Genomic DNA, 12,200 nt, shown 5'->3' on the forward strand with positions numbered 1-12,200 from the left:
TGATTCCCAGCATCTAGTCTCCACACCTCCAGCCTCTCCCTCACTCAGACTTCACCCTCCAGTAATGTCAAATCATTTGCAGCTCACCCCACCACCCATGCTCTATCGCATTTCCCTGTGTTGACATTATGTCCCTTCTGCCTGGACACCTACCTTTCCCCCGTCTTCATCCAGAAACCTTCCTCATACTTCGAGATTCAGCTCAGATGTTAGCTCCTCCAGAAAACCTTGCCTGAATTCTTTCCATACCCCACTCCCTGTTCCCAGATGGGCTATATGCCTTTCCTCCCATAATAACCACAGCATGATGACATCATCGTAAATATGATATTGTCTTGAATTTGTATGTTTATATGTCTTCTATTAGACCTAATGACCTCAATAGCCACAACAGTGCAGACTGGCCGAGTTCTTATTTAACAAGAATTGACCATAAGGGTTTCAGTCTAATTCTCCTCCCATCCCCAGTCCCTTAGAAACCAAGAAACTTGGGTGCAGGGAAGCTGGCAGAATAGAATTGATTCATACAAGATCCAGACCCTGAATAAAGATGCCTGGAAATGTTACTTAAATGGTGTCTCAGGTGGACATCTGATGCTTTTGCTGATCCAAAAATTAATATCTTCTTTGTTGAATAGTAGCACCATTATTTCCTCCATCCTCAGTCCATATGACCCAGGCCTAGCTGATCAGCCAATGCCATCTACTGAACACAATACCTGTATCAGTTAGGAGCATGTGACCCAAGCCACACTAGTAAGACTCAATGAAGGATTTCGGTAGAAATGATCCTTCTAAGAGAAGTGCATGTCTGCCGAAGGAGACAATACAGAGAACAGCAATCCTCATGACCACGTCCTGGGGATCCCACTTCCACTCGGATCCAGCCATGCCTGTAGCTAGCTTATCTTGGGACTTGTCATTTCTATGAACCAAATACATTCTTTTTTCTCCTAGAGTTGGGTTGTCACTTGCTACAAGACTCTCAATACAATACCCAACATAAATAATCATTTGAGCTATGAAAGCTTCCAAACCAGACCAATTTTGAATAAAAAGAATTGTACCTAGTGAAGGTTACAATTCCACTAAAGGTCTAAATGAAGGGTTTTTTTAATCCCTAGATTTCTCTATAATAGTACTTCAGTTGAAATGAAAAAAGAAAAGACCATTATAAAAATTATTAAACTCCATTTTACATTGTACTATCTCTAAAATAGACTAAATAGGAAATTGGCTGGGTTTTGGAAAACTCTAGCCCAATCATACGTAATGTTATTCTCTAAATGTGTTTTGATAGGAAACAGACTAAACGTCTTGGCTATTTTAAGCAGAGGAAAAGCACCATACACTAATCTGGAGAAGCTGATTGAGGCAGACCTGTAAAGGAGAAGTTACATAACGATACCAAACTCCCACATACAGCGTGGCGTCTTTCGTGAGGCCTGGAATTACAGGCACATTTGGTCGCAGGGTCTGTGGGGGCCACTGGTGTAAGGTCCTTCATCTCTGATCTCCATGCATACATGGGCAGGGGTCTGGACTGGGAGCAGAAGAGGCCTCTCACCCTCAGCTTAGGAAACAAACTGTCCTCAGGTTCTCATTTGCAGCCAGTTGAGCAAACCCTGACTGGGGAACAGACAAGAAGGGGAGCAGGCCGGGTACTAAGGGAGCAGGTATGAGACAGGCCCCAGTGGAGGGTGAGCCCTTGGGGCATTTGATAGCTCAGGTACAGAAGTTGACTTTATGTGGTGACCATGCCATCTAACTTGATACATAGGATTGACGACAGACAACAACACAGGGCACACCCCTCCCAATATGTGTCTCCCATGGAACAAAGTAGTTGAATTGGTTTTACTCAAAATGTAAGTTGGCAACTATTAATTGGAATAATAGTAAACTGTAGAGAAATAAAGTGAGTGTGCTATGTACACCAAAGCCTATAGCATATATAAAGGAAGCAAGTAGAAAAAAATAACTTGTTATATTTATATAGTGCTCTTCAATTTATGAAGTGTTTTTACATATAATTATCATATTTGATCATCAGTTTACCTTACCACAAGCTTCTGAGATTGTGCAGACCTGATATTCATAATCTCAACAGGTGAGAAAATTGAAATCAAGTTAAGTGACTTGCTCAAGATCATTTTGCCAGTGAGGTGCAAAATTGGACTCCAGATTTGCATCTTCCTATCCCCAAAGTAGGTGCTCTCACTGTGCCAGGGTGTTCTCTGAAAATTGCCAGTGTCCACACAACTAAAAAGTACTTATTCTGGCTCCATACAAAAGCATCCCTTTCATCCATGATATGCAGTTATGAATTATTACCACTTAGATTTGTAACCAAGGTTACAAAATCAAAGAACACTATCAGTACTTAGAAGGGATTCAGAAAAAGTCCCAAAGCTGATTTTAGTATTGGGGGGGGAGGGGGAAGAATGCTATAATAAAAGAACACAAATGTTTTCCTTCAGGACAAAAGCCAGGAGTCTGACTTAATAATACTCATGACATGAGGAAATGTTAAACAAAGGCTACGGACTAGATCTTTTCTAGGCCCATGGGAAGGGAGTAAGAGAAAATGGGCTTCTGTATCTACAGGGTATTACAGATGGAAATGCTCATAGGGCTGCTAAAGTTAGAGTGGACATGCTGAAAAGGACCATGAAAGCACTTTTCTCCATTCAAAGATTCATGGAAAAACAGATTTTTCATGTCTAAGATAATTCAAGAATAACCCTGCCACAAAATCTTTGGAATACTCTACATCAGGGTTTAGCAAACTACAGGCCGTGGTCTGGCCCCTGTTTTTGGTAAAGTTTAATTGGAACACAGCCATGCCTATGCATTTATGTAGTACCTATGGCTGCTTTTGCACTACCACAAAGCCAAAAACAATTCTCATATGGTCCTTTAGAAGAAAATCTATGAGGGCCTTAGAGGAATGAGAGTGGCCAAAGATGAATTTTAGCTACTTCTATTTAGGACCGGCTGGTCATTCTCTGTTCCTCTGAGGTTCTGTTTTGGACATAGTGAGTTTAAACTACTTATAAGAAATTCAAGTTAAGATAAATCATGCTCAAGTTCTGAGAAAATTCCCGCTGGAGTTATGCAGGCAGTCTTTGCTTTATACAGATCCAATATGAATGAAATGTCAGCTACCACAGGTTAGTTAAATAACACCAGTCCCCCAGCAACGCACTTCAAATTTCAGTAACCAGTATATTAGAGATGAGTATTTGCATCAAGTATAAACATCCCTGTTAGCTCTTCAGTCCACAAATCACTACATGAAATAATAGATGTGCGTCATAATTAGTGACCTATCACCTCTGTTGGTGATGGGCCACACATCTGTCATTAGGTTCAAGCCAGACAGCAAAGCATATAATTGTGTTACCTTCTTATCTTACAGTGATAAACACATACACATTTTACAGAAATGGGTCATTAAAAGAGGGAATTGGCCAAGAAAGATGAAATTGCAGCAAAGAAATGGAAAGTGATAATGCGGGAAGTGAACTCAAATTGAACTCAAATGGAGTTACAGGAGAAATGGCTAATAGTCGGAATACACTGCTACCATCTGAGAAACCAGATAGGCAACCTGAGGAGCTTACCTACAGAAACCAGGAAATGAGAATGTGAGGAAAGGGATAAAGGTGTCCTAGAGGAAGTGATGCTGGCAAAAACAAAAAACCCCTTCACATTAAAGGAACTTGGGGAGATATTTCACGACATTGAAAGAGCAAATGATAAAATGTTGGAAGCTGATCCAAGCCTAGGAAGTAGTACAATTTGCTAAGGCATTGAAAGATGGTCATACGGTACCATAAGTTATATAAGGAGAAGGAAGCAAGTTCTGTTCAAACCATTCTAGATGTTTGTTAACAAAGAAATAAAACACTAGTTCTCATGAAACTCTGATTCCACTTTGAAAATATTTTTTTCAACTGAAAGCTGTGACTCATTGAATAGTGAAACCAATTTAACGATTGTGAAAAATATTTAATATAATAGAAAAGAGAGAGAATACAGCAAAGTGTACTGTTTTGTGAGGGCTGTGTGTGTGTGTGTGTACTCAGGAATGTGGTGAAATGTATTTTTTACTGCATAGGGATCCAAATAAGATCGAATGTCAATGACCTAAGAAATGTGTGCAGACAGAGAGAATCCTAGAATATTTGAATCTGGGAAGTTGAGGGGAAACTATCAAAGCCAGCAGAGAATAATCAGCCAATGAGGTCAGAGAAGAAAAAAGAAACCAAGTCATGGGAGCCAAGTAAAAAGCGATTGTTTTAAGAAGGAAGAAGCGATCAACATGGCCAACTGAGAATGCGATTACTATTGTACAATACAATAGTCTTGACACTGAGGGAGATGATAATGGAGTTATAGGAGCAAAAGATAATTGAAATCAATTCAGAACAGGAAGGAAAATAAAGACTCAAAGACAAAGATTTTGCAGTAAAACAGCACAGATTGATATTTTAAATATCTAAGGAACGTGACATAAAAGTGAATAAATGGCAGTACACACAGTATTATAAATGGTACATAAACTAGGTTCAAATTTATAGGTAATATTATTTTATGCTTCCCTTGCATACCTGGCTAAGATTTATGCTATGTTATTACAGGAAAATTTCCTTTTATTTTCCAAAACATTCAAGGATTGTTCATAAATTACATAATATCTATAATTAGGTCTTATGATTAAATAATCTATAATATGTTCCTCTAATGAATTACATATCTGCTTTTTATAAACATAAACTCAAACTTTCATCTTTTCTTCTTTTGTTTCTCTGAATTATTTTCCAAGGTATGTTTTTTCCTGTGCCCTGGAAGGCACTAGCATTTCAATCTACCAGAAAGCCATTATGTGCAAAATCAAAGTCCTTTTTTATTTAATTGAGCTTTTCCATCTTTTTCCTCTAGTATTAGCCAACTAACTCCAAAGATCTGTTATTATCATGTCCTCAGTTACCAGGTGTTGCTGCAGACTCTTCTTCCAGCTCCCACCCTATTGGCAAGTTCCCCTTTTTCTTCCCTCCAAGACTTCATATCCATCAAGAACGTATTTAATACAACATTCAATGCAACATAAAAGCCAAGTAGGCACTGTGACCACACATTAGTGTTTATGGGTCCCACTGAGCTCTTCAGGTACTAGAAACAAGGAGTTAAAGAAAGAGGGTAGGAAACATTGAATATTAGATTGAAGTACATGAAACTGCCTTTTTTTGAAGCTCAAGAATAGTCAAATATAGGCAAAGAATAGTCAATTGTAGGATTAGTTGCTAAGAATTCGTAGCTGAACTTCAGATGTGTTCCCTGACTCTCAGACTTTTCAGCTTAGCAAGGAGCTAAATGTTAGACAAATAATCATACAAGTATTTATTCAATTAAAATTGAGATAAAATTTATTTTTTTACAAGTATGAATATAGCACAGAAACCTATATTAGTCTTTTAGGAAGGCTGGGGAAGGTTTCCCTGAGAAAGTGGCATTTAAGCTGAGAACAGAAGGTTTGAGTGGGAGTTAGGAAAGTGAAGCTTTCCAGGGAGAGGAAAACAGCTTGTGTAAAGGCCCCAAGTCGGGAAGCAACCTGAAGTGTTCAAGGATCTGGAAGAAATAAGGCCAGTAGGACTGGCTGGGAATGATCATGGAGGAAAGGGCTCCAGAGAAGCAGAATAAAGAAGCAAAGCAATACCAATTTATTCCCATGAGCAGCGAGAAGCACTTAAATAGCTGTAAGTAAGGGTCTAACACAATTCAATTCACATTTAAGAAGGATCGCTAGCTCCAGTGTAGAGCAAGGGTCCTCAGCAAACATCAGACCTTGCTGCTGTCTGTTTTGTAAATAAAGTTCTACTGGAATACCACTACCATTTGCTTATGTGTTTTCCCCTTCAATGGCAGAGTTGAGACAAAAACTGTAGGACTAGCCAAGTTAGAAATATTCATTATCTGGTTCTTTAAAGAAAAAGTTTGCTGCCCTCTGGTGTGGAGAATGAATTGGAAGAACCAAGATGGGAAGGAAGGAAGGAAGGAAGGAAGGAAGGTAGGAAGGAAGGAAGGGAGGTGAAAAGAAAATAAAGGAAAAGAAAGGGAGGAAGGAAGGGAGGGAGGGAGGGAGGGACCAGAGATATTATGGTGGTCCATGCAGGAGATGCAGTTGGCTTGATCTAGAAGAGTGGTGGGGATCATGGAAGGCAGTGGTAAGATGTGAGAAATATTAAGGAGATATGACAGGGGTGAGACAGAAGAAGGCATCTAGAGTATCTCTCAGGTTTGTGATTGGAACAGCTGGGAGATGGTGGGGCCACTTAAGCAAAAAACAAACAAACAAAAAAGAATAAACAGGCTTAATGGGGCAGAACAGGAACTGGCCCTGAACTTTAGAGACAAATAAGAATAATCCATCAGGAACATGTGACTAGCTTCTGTGCACAACACAATAGCTGTATATAGCTCTACTCACAAAATACGAGATGAAGGAACATGGGCGCCATCAGCTTCCAAGTTTTGAGTACTTAAAATCTATGTTTATCTTACATCGATTGCTTCATTTGTTTTGTTTTGCTTTGTTCTTGGGGGTGGGGGAAGCAGGAGAGAAAGGGAATGGGTTTTTTTTCTACTTGACTACATTCATCTCTCTTGCCTTTGTTACCTGTGTCCTCTATGCAATAGATAGACATGTCTACTTTATTCCGTAAAGCTTTCAATATTCTTCCTTCCCTTCAGATCTTTTCTCATATGTGTATCCATGATTATTACTCTCCAGGATCTTTATCACCCTTTATCATATTTTAATATATTCGAACAAAAATCTAATCAGCTTTCACCTATCTCTACCCCAAATTCCAAGTTCCTCAGTAGTACTTAAGTCCAGTTACTGCCATGGTATGTTATACAGAAAAACCAGAACCTTTCCATTTCAGGTGTTTCAAACCTGTGAGGAAGCAGCATGTTGAGGAAAAAGCATGGCCTTTGTCAGAAACACACTTCCTATTATTAACTGTGTGTCCTTACGTAATGGGAAATATTAATACCTGCTTCATGGAGAGTTATGGGAATTAAATACAGAGATAATATATGGAAAGTACTTACCTTAGTGCCCTGAACAGATATTTCCCTTCCTCTACCTTTTGTGCTTCCCTCTCTTATACAGAAAGACAATCAGTTCTGCGAGTTGTTTCCTTTCTCCCCAACCGCCCCACAAGGGTGATTTTGTAGCATGAACATGCCAAAACCATAGCAGGCTGGTAAGGAGCAGATGCAAACACCAATGCTGAAGCCAACCAGGTAAGCCGAATGGTGGAAAACAAAGCTTTCACATTAGGACAGGGAAGTCCTACCAGAGCAGGACTGACAGGCAGGGAGAACACACAGCTCCTCAGGCTGGGTACACATATGGCTCCCAGGTTAAGAGAAGGCGGACTAAGGCAAGAAAGCCAGGAGGCTGGGAAAGGCAGGGTACACATGGAAAACTCACCAGGAATGGCTCAGCGCCATTCCGGAGTGAGGAGGCTCAGCAGGGAGCTGGGGCTGGGGCTGAAGAGCTGTCTCTGGAATAAATGATCACAAAGTCTCCATTCAGGGGAGGCAAGTTTATTAGAAAAGGCCAGAGCATAGGGCTGGTCATGAGCAACCATCAAGGCCAGACTTGCTTCTGCTAGGGTATCAGTAACAACGAGATGGCGACAAAGGCTTTGTCTGTAGTACCATTCAGTTCTCAGCCTCCTCTGGGCTGTGCCAGCATTCTTTAACCTTAGGGTCTTCACACTGAATCCAGATATTTAACTTGAATCCTTTTCTGATTGTTCTTTTTGCTTTTTCTGAAATATTCCTTCTTCATCCTAAATTTCACTCTCTCTTAGTAGGCCTAAAAAAGTATATATCCTTAATTAACTTCATTTTCTTTTCCTTTTTTTTTTTTTTTGGTAAGTCATATGTGAAATATAAATGAAAATCACTTTCATATAAATCTACATTTTTTTCAAACACTAACATGGAGTGAAAACTATATATTTTACTACCAGGCAGTTTCAACCATTAGTCATATTGTGAATTTCAGAAAGTCCTTAACTTCTTCCTTTTGGGATCTGTGCTAGAAATGACAAAACTTAAGTATTAATTGGCAACACTTTTAGTCTGTTACCTTCCAAATGTCACAGAAATGGGAACATATCTATAAACATCATTCTGAAATCCCACATAAGCACTTAGATTTGGAATTAGGACAAAAAAAATATTTTTTATGTTTTTTGTCACATGTTGTTTTGCATTGCTTTTAAAAATTTTTGTGCAAACTTCCCAAAGTGACATTTTTCTCAGAGAACAAGAAAGCTCTGTAGAAAGTATGACTAAGATTACTTCTTCCAAAAATTGCATCAACACATGTAATCAATTTGGCCACATATGGTTACTTGCAAGCAGCAATTTTTTTTTTAATAAAAACTACCTCTAGGCTTTGTGATTCCTGTAGCTATTAAACACTGATAGAAAACTAGAAAGACTAGTTTTAAAGAGCACAGTGGCAATAGCATTATTTCTATTTTTCTTTGCTATTTTCACTCAACGCAACTGCCAAGGCAGAGACCGGAGTGACAGTGGCCACAAGTCAAGGAATATCAGCAGCCACCTGAAACTGGCTTTGAAACAATCAGAAATTCTCCAGATGCATAAAATTTACTCCCAACACAATAATGGCTGGTAGCCTCATGCCAGTTGTTATGACTTCCCTAGGGATTAAATGTAAAACATAAATTTTTTCTTACCTATTAATCTTATGCATGAAAAAATAAACAAAAACAAGCACAACATAAACAAAGACTTGTAATTCCTTGTAATTGTCTAGGACTAGGTGCTTATTATTGTTTTTACATGTTATATAAAACATATAAATACATTTAATCTTTCTTATAAACTTGAAGTGTTGGTAACTTGAGAGGAGTTTAACACATTTTAAAGTGTGAATAAAAGAACACAGAATCTTTCCAATATACTTATTCTGGAAATACTTTAGTATAAACTTGAATTTCCAAAAGTATTAAAAATGGGAGATGCAGGAAATTGTTAAATTATTGGCCTTCAAAGAATCACAACTCCCTGAGTTCACATGCTTGTGCAGGCCCTTCTGCCTGCTGGGAAACCACAGCCTGCACAGTCAGATATAAGGGAAGCCATTTGAACCGGCCAGCTTCTAAGTCAGTGGTTCTCAACCTTCTGGCCCTTTAAATACAGCTCCTCATGTTGTGACCCAACCATAAAATTATTTTCGTTGCTACTTCATAATTGTCATGTTGCTACTGTTATGAATCGTAATGTAAATACCTGATATGCAGGATGGTCTTAGGCGACCCCTGTGAAAGGGTCATTCGACTGCCAAAGGGGTCGCGACCCACAGGTTGAGAACCGCTGTTCTAAGTGAAATAGTCAAGACTAACAGAAGATCCACCTTGCTGAACCCAGCCCAAACTGCAGGCCTACAGATTGTGGGATTGTGGGGTGGTTCAGTATATAGCAATAGGAAACTAATAAAGGAGAGAAGACTAATAGGATTGGTTAAGAGACAGAGTAAAGATTGGTGTTGTTAAAAAATAAGCTGAAGCATGTTAAAAATTTGAGAGTTTATTTGAACAAAAATTGATTCAAATCAGCCAGCATCCAACCTAGCAGACAAAAAGGAGCTCCAAGGTGCTGAACAAATGAAAAACTTCTAAGCAGAAGGGAGTAAGAACAAGGAAGTTAAACCAGCCCCCCAAAAAAGTGGCCTATTCATTTGCAAACTTACTTTCCTTTAGGGGTCGATTACCTCACTAGTGCTGATCAGGCGATCCCTGGCTAACTAGTTTAAGATTCTATTTCTGGGAAAGCCAAAACTGCAATTAGGTTAAGTTAGTGACATGGGGCTTAGCATAAATGAGTCCATTTTGAGTCTGTTTTCAGGGGTGGGCTGAAAAAAAAAATGGACCTTTAACAGATACCCGTGTTCTAGTCCCTGGAACCTATGAATGCTACCTTATAAGGGGGGTGGAAGGGTCTCGAGATGGTATTATGCTGGATTATCTGGGTGGATCCTAAATGCAATGGCATGTATCATTATAAAGAGGGAGATTTCATATAACAGAAAAAGAGAAGGCAACGCAACTACCAAGGCAGAGACCGGAGTGACAGTGGCCATAAGCCAAGGAATATCAGCAGCCATCTAAAACAAAGAGGGGAGGAAGAGATTGTGCCCTACACTCTCAGTAGGGAGCAGCGGCTCTGCCAACACCTTGACTTCTAAATCCTGACCTCCAAAACTGTACAGAATAAATTTCTGTTGCTTTGAAGCAATGATGCATAGTAACATTCATCCCAGGTAAAAACTGTTGTTTAGCCCTGCTATCCTGTACACACCTTCTTGCTTTAACAATAGGGTAGTTACCTCAGTTTCCAGATTGAGACTTGGAAACTCACCCAAATCACCCCATTATGTTGCCAGCCCACATCACAAAAGGTATTCTTCTGTGCCTGAGGACCAGAACCACCAAAGATTGCTTCCCGTTGACTCAGTGGCACCAGGAACTGAGACTGTAGATGACCTTTAGAGATTATTAACTTTGCTCAATTCTGCTTCTGTCCAATCTGTTTTTGCAAGATAGCCCCACATTCCAACGTCAAGCAGGATGTGGTTTCTACCTTTATAAGCTCGCTACGGTAGTCACTCGGGGCTGCGAGATTTGGAGAGCTAAAGCCCCCTCATAGCAGCCAGCTTTTGAATAAATGACTTTTTAATTCGACTTCTTGACTTAGGTCATCCTTTGTGTGATTCGTGGGGTACATTACAACAGTTTTACACCACCAAGTTTGTGGTAATTTGTTACATAAATCCAACAGGAAACCAATACAATGAGAAAAGCATGTATATGGGAGACCAGGCTGTCTTTATAACATCAAAAGAAAAAATGGCATGAAAAAAAAACAAAAAAAAGGACCCCACAGAAAATGTGCATCCGTATCAAATAAACTCAAAAATAAAATAAAAATAAAACAAGAAACGTACTTATACACAGTTGCCTTTTTTAAAAGGCAATAAGTAATATTTTGAAAAGTTATACTATCTACTGAGTATATAACTCAAATGCATCAAGAAAAGTATCCTATCTAATAATAGACAAAGATTGAAATTGACCATACCTTCGCTACACCTCCCATTGGCTAATCAACAAGATATGCAAATTAACCACCAACGAAGATGGCAGTTAATTTGCATACATAGGCACGAAGCAGCAGAGCGAAGACTGAAGGAGGCTCCGGCCACCGGAGCCTTGAGAGGCTTGGAGACGCCTCTGGCTGGAGCGAAGGCCTGGGTCCCGGGTACCAGAGGAAAACTGGTGCCAGAAGCTAGGGGAAGGGAAAGCCTATTGCACGAATCTTTTCGTGCAACAGGCCTCTAGTACTAGTATATACAGCAAAAACTTAATGGAAGTATAAGTAGAAAATAAGCAAAGCACAGTTACATAAAAGACTAAACTGTTTTCAAAACAGGGCAAGTAGACAAAAAGGTTAGTGAAGGTTTCTTTTTAAATATGAAATTAATCAATACATATTAAACTCAATAATCTAGAAACAGGGAATTCATCTTCTAATGTACACATGAAACATAATGGCTAATTACAAAATTGGAAAAAATATTTTTGGTAGATTTTACAAATATAAAAGGATATAGATCACAATCTCAGTAACCATAAAATGAAACTGTAAATTCACAAATTTTAAAGAGGCGTACAACTGAAATTTTAATGTTTTCTTTAAAAATATACGATTAAAGAAAAAAAAAACTTTTATAAAATAGCAATAATGAGGTTGCTAAATGTCCAAATCTTTAGGATTAGTCAAAGGTGCACTAAGAGACATTGTCATAGCTTTAACTTTTTTCACTTTTAAATATTAAAATAAATGAACTAAACTATTTTTAAATTATAAAAAGATAAAAAGTTTCCTATAAAAAAGTACAGAATAATTAAAATACAGGGAAAAAGTAGGAAGAAAGAAAATAATGAATTTCATACATAAGCTCCAAAGCACCTTATTTCAAATAATGAAGATGATGAAACAGACCAGCACTTCTCCAATTGGTGTTCAGGAAAAAAAAAAATCAATAACTGTGCCAAGAAAAAGTCTTCCTCTCCACAAATAAG

The 12,200-nt window shown here is 38.7% G+C and overlaps 1 protein-coding gene across 1 annotated transcript in view; it reads right to left on the minus strand.

Annotated features, from left to right (window-relative positions):
* The window catches only part of CPE (carboxypeptidase E), an 84,818-nt gene that overhangs the window by 38,498 nt on the left and 34,120 nt on the right, over positions 1–12,200 (minus strand). The gene's annotated exons all lie outside the window — the stretch shown is intronic.

The sequence above is a fragment of the Myotis myotis genome, unplaced genomic scaffold, assembly GCF_014108235.1.
Source record: "Myotis myotis isolate mMyoMyo1 unplaced genomic scaffold, mMyoMyo1.p scaffold_m19_p_6, whole genome shotgun sequence".
Taxonomy (NCBI): Eukaryota; Metazoa; Chordata; class Mammalia; order Chiroptera; family Vespertilionidae; genus Myotis; species Myotis myotis.